This window comes from Carya illinoinensis, chromosome 15, assembly GCF_018687715.1.
Source record: "Carya illinoinensis cultivar Pawnee chromosome 15, C.illinoinensisPawnee_v1, whole genome shotgun sequence".
Classification (NCBI taxonomy): Eukaryota; Viridiplantae; Streptophyta; class Magnoliopsida; order Fagales; family Juglandaceae; genus Carya; species Carya illinoinensis.
The window spans coordinates 38,691,917-38,700,025 of NC_056766.1; the positions used below are offsets into that span (position 1 = coordinate 38,691,917).

General features: G+C 34.2%; 1 long non-coding RNA gene across 1 annotated transcript; it reads right to left on the reverse strand.

Annotated features, from left to right (window-relative positions):
* Nucleotides 1–4,391: 4,391 nt before the first annotated feature.
* Nucleotides 4,392–5,111, reverse strand: LOC122297741. Its single transcript, XR_006238873.1, has 2 exons — nucleotides 4,812–5,111; nucleotides 4,392–4,717 (listed from the first exon to the last, which is right to left on the reverse strand). It is a non-coding gene; the product is annotated as an uncharacterized LOC122297741 (long non-coding RNA).
* Nucleotides 5,112–8,109: the final 2,998 nt, after the last annotated feature.

Below are 8,109 nucleotides of genomic sequence, written 5' to 3' on the forward strand. Positions count from 1 at the left end.
CCAAGGGGCTCTTAAGTGTGCTTTGAGAACCAAATGGAATACAATCGAAAACCAGTTAGGGAAATTGGTTTTCATTGCAGATTCTGAGAAGCCCAATCTGAACAGAAAGTTTATACCAGTAAAATAGACTTAATATCTCTATTTTTTTCCAGCATTATAGTAATCAAATTTAAGTTTTTAACTAAGCAATACATAAAGTCCATGATAAACCAATGGTGGTAAAAGAGGGTTTGTTCACAGATGGACAGTTGAATTTCAGGACTATCACTGCTTGGGAAGTGATAGGGTTCAACAGAAACACCAAAAAGTATAGTTTTGGAGGCTACATAGACACATAAAAAGACCCTTGTAGATGATATGCAAATGAGCAACGCAACCCATATACATTTCATAAACTTACATCAAGGGCTAGTGCAATACATGTCAACCAGAATACATTAATCTCAGCTTCAAGGGGCTTTAAACTTAGATTAAAGTTTTCACATAGTTTCAGATTTAGATATTGAGACCTTGTATAGGCTTGTATAGCATGTTAAAATCAGTCTTCCATTCCTACAAATATAACACCCAAGGACACAGCAACCATAATGGACTAGTGGTAAGCATATTATTGCTGCCAAGAATAGGGTGATGATTTAATTTGGGCTGGCGATAGCTATGACATAGGCAATAGGTTGATGTCCAACAGTGTGTAATCGACGATATGACTATGGAAAAGTCAAGTTAATAACAATGTTAAATCAACTAATTATCATGGGTAAATTGCAGGTGAACTATACTTCATTATGACTATTATCGTCACATACACCAAATTCTGATAAGTCAACCAAAAACACAGGGATTTCGGCCATATTGATTACATATAGAATTATTACCATGATTTATTGGGCAAGTCAAAAGCAGTTATAAAGTTCTGCAAAGTGAAAAACAGAGAATCTAGATGAAATGGATAAAAATTCTGCAATAATTTCAGGGCCACATAAATATTTGATGGAGACAAATATAAACCTCTGACAGTTTTTAGGTTCATGAAGGGGAACTTTGGATGTGAAGTACATGGACTAGCATACTAAGGTAAGGGACCATTTTACCATTTCAAACTAAAAACTAAGCACAAAATAATAACAAATTCCTAGAAGTCATTCACAAAATCTCTATGCAACCATAGAGATGAAGGGGAACTTTGGATGTGAAGTACATGGACTAGCATACTAAGGTAAGGGACCATTTTACCATTTCAACCTAAAAACTAAGCACAAAATAATAACAAATTCCTAGAAGTCATTCACAAAATCTTTCCAGCATACCATAGAGATAATCTAACCAACCCCACCAGCATCCTGCATTGCACAACCAGACTTGTGCAATTGGTTAATCCAAGTTTAAAATTTCGACATTCAATAACTTTGTAACTAGAAATCAGTGCCTTTATTTCACCCATGACTCCCAGGTAATGAAAATAACCATGTCCACAACTCATCACACTATCCAACGTTGCTGATTGAAGTGATGATTTCCACTGCTCAGTTTAAACACATATTGATACTTGACTGATAATGTCAAAATATGTTCATATTGATGATGATAAACAATATATGGTTTAGTTTATGAAATGCAACATAGTCAAAAAAATGAAAAATCGAGAATAAAAGAGTGCATATATGGCATAGATAAATCAGCAATACATTAGTTTTAAAACCAATCAGCAAAGGTGTAGGATATGATACTCACCGTTGTGTTGTATTTTTAAAGAGGAATGGCTACAGCAACACCCTGTAAAGCCAAAAAAGTTGAGGCATTAAATGACAACCCAAGAATATTTGAGTGCAGACCAAGTTGGAAAGACAGCAACATGCTATATTATTTAAATACATAGTTGGGATTACACAGGGGTGAAATACTTATTCGAACATCTAAACTTTGAGTTACAAGGGTTTACACTGTTTTCTTGCTGGCCGAAATACTCATGGGAAAAAGTCAGATTAGCCACTATATCTAAGAAGGTTTCCCATTTAATAACCACAAAGGGATGAAAATTGTGTTCTAGAACTGAATTTTTCCATTCTGTGCATTATGATTAAAGTTCTCAATTAAGATCTCAGTGGAGTAATTGTCTCTAACATATTTCTTGGCTAAATAAACATGCACAAAAAACTGACCTGAGGCATTACGCCCGGAAAACTATATAGATATACTCCGTGTTGGAACCAACTTGTCCCACCTATTACATATACACATATAGCCACAAATATATGTGTATATGTATTAATATATATGTATATGTAATAACAAACATGTTATTGTACTTAATGTAAACATGCAGGGTAATTTGCATCAACATCCCTACAGATCTAAGGGAAGACATCACAATATTTTTTCTCATCCAGTTTATGCATGAGTCTCAACTGCTCCTACCAATCTCGATATCTATACATGTTTCTAGCTCCAAAAACTTCATTAATTTGCTAATAAATGAAGTTTTCCTCGTCTGTAACAAGGAATTCATGAGGAATTTGGGGAAAAAACTGGCCTTCGCAGGGTGAAGACCTCAAGAATGTGCAAGCAGCAGGTGTTTACATAGATTGAAAAATTTAGGACAACTAGGGAAAATTCTCATCCCAATTAATTAGCATACTGATCATGATGGGTTGTTCGAACACGTTTCTAGCATGCGGATAGATCTAGCTAAAAGAAAGGTAATTGCATTTTCGATTTGGCATGAAACCTCAACCTAATTATGTCTATTCGGGGCTAAACAAATACTCCCACAAAATTGTGAAGATGAAACCGGGCTCAATCACCAGAGATCAGTTAACACAAAGAAGAGTCAGAAATAGGCAAGGGATTTACCAAGGGGAGAGGGAGAGATGCTCGATTTCAAGAAGAGAGATGAACGCCCTACTCGTTACTGGCGTCACCTGGCGGCAAGTGAGGAACGTACCGGCAACTGTGGGGAGTTCGTGGACGCCGAAGGGGGGCGGTGCAAGGAAACCACCGTCAATTGTATGGACAATCTGAGAGTATTCGACCTCCCACCAAAAATCGCAGGTCCCAACTCGGCGTGTATGTGGTAAACGAAGGAGCAACACACTGACCGTGTGAAAAATTTTTGTTTATTGGCCACTGCTCTAAAAGGTAATGTGCAAAACCTTTTAACACGACAGAGAACTCATCGTTAAAGGCAACTGTTTGACACGGTTTAATGCTCGCCGCACGGAATTATAATCTCGTGACATTTCATTAATTTTATTGCGTTGATGACTTTTTGTGTCATAAGCCATCTATTCCCCACCAGTGGCTGTCATGGAAAGGAAAATCGTGGCTAAATGCCAAATTTCTTGTAGTGGTAGTTTATGATATTTGGAAGATTTTTGGGAAGAAATCAGTCTACTGTTATAAAGGCTAAATTTTTGGATTCACCATCATGTTTTCACGAAAGGAAATATGGCAGCAAATTTCCTTGCTAGGATGGGTAGTAGTGGCTGCGATGAAGACTGGGTTGCTCAAGATGACATTTCTTTTTTGCTTAAGGCATCCTTTGTACTGATCGTAGTGACTTACCTTATTTATGCAAGACCCAAAAAATTGGGTGAGTTTTTGGGGCGTTCTTGATTTCGCCTACTGGGGGTTTGTTATTACACGGATGTTTGCATTTTCTGTTTTATGCTGCATTGTTTTTATTGTAATTAGTATTTTGCAGCTTAGGTCCTAGTATAAGTTTCCTTCGCCACATGTGAGGATAATTAATTAATAAGAAGGCTTGCCTTTCCCTTAAATAAATAAATAAATAAAAATAATGTTGGCATTCGGCCATATTTTGATCTTCAGTGTGGGCTACTGTTGGGTCAATGATGGTTTTTTATGCAGTTGATGAGAGAGAGAGAGAGAGATGCCACTCATGTTGTAATTCCTAGCTAGGGGCCAAATTAAAGTAGATTGCCTCCAAAGGAATATATGACCTCAACCGATGGAAAGCTTGCATTTTAGAATTCGTTTCCTTTAATTTTAATTTTGTTCAGCAAATTGAGCATATGATGATCGACGATCGGTACTTGTTGCAAGATGATGTTCCTGATAGTTGACTCCAATATCCTTGCTTGCACTCTTAGCTAGTCATGCAGCGTATTAATATGAAAAATAATACTTGTAGTCGTGAATATGTAAACCTCTTGCAATCATTTAAAAAAAAAAATATGAGATTCACATAAAAAGAGATTTAATATTTTAATAATGGACCCCACTTTTTTTTCAAATCAATTGCACGACGCTTTTACACTTCACTACTGCATGTAGCATTACTCATTAGATTAATAGTAATAATAGTTAATAATATAGATTAATGTAAAAAATTATACGAATTCTAATAGATCGATCAATTAATAGAAGTAGCAGATGGAAATAATTAACTCACTAGATAATTAATTGCAAATTAAGTTTCATACAAGAAATGATCTCAGCCTGCATATAGGCTATATATAATATCTGCTGTTTCATCATCTCTTTATTAAACATATATATATCTATATTATATTAATTAGTATGCAGCTTGATTTATTGAACTAGCAAGGTAGGTGCATGTGATTGATGATCTCATGGGTGGCTTGTGGGCCCTCCGATGGGTGGTGATGGACTACCTCTGATCGGGCCATAGGGCTCGCGGCCATAGCTCCCGTGGCCTGCTAGAGCAGGATGAAAAAAAGCACGATATTCTTTACCCCTACAGATCAATGAAAACATGAAACGTAAAGTTTGAAATGATATAGGCAATATATATTCGAAGTTATAAAAGGGCTAATTGTACACATACTTACCGTTCTTCAGTACTACCAAAGGATGCATGCAGGAAGATCAGCAGAAAAACACACAAGCGTACAAGAAACCACAACACCTTCATGATCGATCTCTCTCTCTCTGTCTCTCTCTCTCTCGTGTTACAGTACGCAAGAACAGCACATGAGAATACTATATACATAAGGTTGAGATCACAAGATGGCCGGAGGAAAAGACATGCATTAATTAATACCGTCGACATTGACGAAGGAATTAGTGAATTACATTAATACCCTAGACTTTGACTAAGAAATTAGTGAGAGAGGGAATATATATTTAAGGTTGAGATCACAAGATGGGAGGGAAAGACATACGTATATCTATAATATATATATATATATATATAATATAGATTCGATCGAGAAAGAAGAAAGTAGGAAGAAGGTACCCGCGTAGACTTTGACGAAGAATCTGTTTTTATAAGTCAAAGTCGTGGCAATTAATTAAGACGTTTAAGGACATATATTAAAAAGAAAAGAAGGTAATATTAACCAAGCTAATATTAATGAAAATATATATTGGAGTTAGAATTAAGTGCCACATAGTCGTGTTCGATCCCTAATCGTGTTTTGATAATAAGATGAAATAAAAATTTTGTGAATAGCATTGAAATTGTTGGTGAATATTTATAATAGTGAAATAGTTAGAGTTAAAGATATTTTATTGAATTTTACAAAATGAGAGAGAAAAATTTGAAAAAAAAGTATTATAAAATTAACCTGTTATTTGAATATTATTTTTTAATATATTTTTTTTAAATTTAAAAAGGTTGTATTGTTGTTTATGTTTTGTTTAGAAATTTGGAAAAATTATAATGATTAGATGAAAAAACTGAAAATTTGAAATTTAAAAGTATTTTATGTTTGAGTGATATTTGGGAATGAAATTACAATGAATTTTGATATGAGATTAAATGTTCTTAATTATGTTTTCAACTCATCTCACTTCCCTAACATGGCCTTAATTAATTAAAAGGAAAATGAGATATACTCTCTTGATTTCAAATCACTGCAACAAATTTGACATTTTGTTTCGGTTAAGAATATGTGATGGCCATGAAACGGTCACTAAAGTGGGAATAATATCTACAAACCGTTCACTCATATACAAATTACGTTCAAACTACACATAATAGTTGCACACAAAAATGGTGTTTAATTCACACTTCAACAATAAGCCGTCGTTTCAAAGTTTAATATGTTTGAACATATCTCATTAAAAGTTTGAACATTGAACATACACTAGAGCATATATTTATACATTCGAACAGTGTCGGGATATATTCAGAAGTTAATAGCTTTACGTGCGAATGCAAATTTTTGAAATTATATCTATAATTTTTTGGCTAAACAGATGTAATGAGCAATATGCAAAAGTACCTGCTCTATGGTGCCACTACAAGAGATTTGGATTTTAGAGATAAAAAAATTTGTCTCAAAAAATAAGAATTTCGTCCTTAGAAGTTTTTGGAGACAAAAATTTTTTGTCTCAGAAAGACCGTCTCAGAAAGTTTTCGGAGACGAAAATCGAATTTCGTCTCCAAACAGTACTTTTAGGGACGAAATTGGGAGGAACCAGTCGAAACCGTTCGAACGGGAAATTTTTTTTTAGACAAAAAAATTTCGTCTCAGAATGAAGTTCGAATGAAAAAATTACTGTTCGAACAACAGGAAATGATAATTCGAACCAACAACCATCTCTGATCGAATCCGTTCGAACAACACAGTTCCAAGTGACTTTTGTTCGAAGAAAAATTTTAACTGTTCGAACAGACAATATATTTATGGAAATATTTTGTTCAAACGAAGTTTTGAAAACATCGTTATTCGAATGAATATTTAATTGTTCGAACAAAGGCACTGATTGTATTTCCCGATACGTTCGAATGAGTTTTTTGTATTCGAATGGATATGTTTTTGTTCGAATGTATGCATAAATGGTAATTTACCATTCGAACGCATTATTTAAAGTTCGAACGGTATTGATCAAACAGAATAAAATTTAATTAAAATGATAATAGTAATACAAATTTAATCAAACATACATCAATTGGTTTATTTGTTTACAAACATCATAAATAAAGGTAATTAAAAAAATAAAATGAACTATGATTGTGGTGATACTGGTGGCATAGGGTTTTGAGACATCATTGACTGAAATTGTTCAAACATTTTTTGATTATTTAATTGTAGCCTCTCTTCTAATCTTGCCTCTAAATCTGCTGCTTGATCTAATCGGGTAAGCAACTCTTTTTCCTTCGACCTCAATTGTTCTATCTCAAGTATAGCTTCCTCTAACCTCTTAGTCTGGTCGTCATTTGATCTGGCTTTAGAAGAGGATGACGATGTTGAGGATGGCTTCACGCAACTTCCTAAGCCCCTCAAATATCCAGAGCGTGATCCAAGAACTTGAGAAAAGATTTGAGCATCGTTGACAAATGATTTATCAGATAGATCCGCAGCAGTGTCTTTAAGAGATTTCATCTTGTCCTACAAAAAGAAAAAAATTAAAATTAGTATAGGTAACAAAAATATATCTAGACAATGAAATTAAATAAACTTAAACTTACATAATTTGTCTCTGCTTCAGGATTGCTCCAAACACCATCACGATTTTTATGTACTTTAGCATACAATTGTGTCAGATCATAATCAGCAGGATTTTCTTCTTGCTGCAAAATGGAAATTAATATCAGAATTTAAATCAGAAAAGTGTATGTATTAATATTTAATGGAAAATAAAATAACTAACCATTTTTTTTACAAGCGATGAAAAGATCGAGAACCCGCATGATGGTGTATCGTTAAATTTGATCTATTTGCTTTGTTCACCGTACTCCGTTGCTAAAAAAAAGTATTATAATTTTATATTTAATACATCTATCATATTAAAAAAAGACAGCAGTGAAATTACCTGATAAACAGAATCTTCAAACAGATCACAAACTTTCTCCCAATCGTTTGGTGGCATTGCTTGGAATGGATTTTGACGCGCCTCTGTCGTAGTACTGAACTTCTGATAGTGTGCATGGCATCGACCTTTGTACCTCCAGAATGCATTCGACATCAGTTCCTCAATCGTTAGTCGATCCTCTCGTCGGCCAAAATTTAGTTCAAACTCATCCTTCAAAAAATTAGAAGCAATTAGTATAATTTCAAAAGTTATTTAAATAAAAATGTTCTCTTGAGTAACTTATTACCAAGCAACAATTTTTTATGTGATCTTTCACATCTTGGGGAACTTTAGCCTAGGAGAATGTAGCCATTGGTGCATACGTGC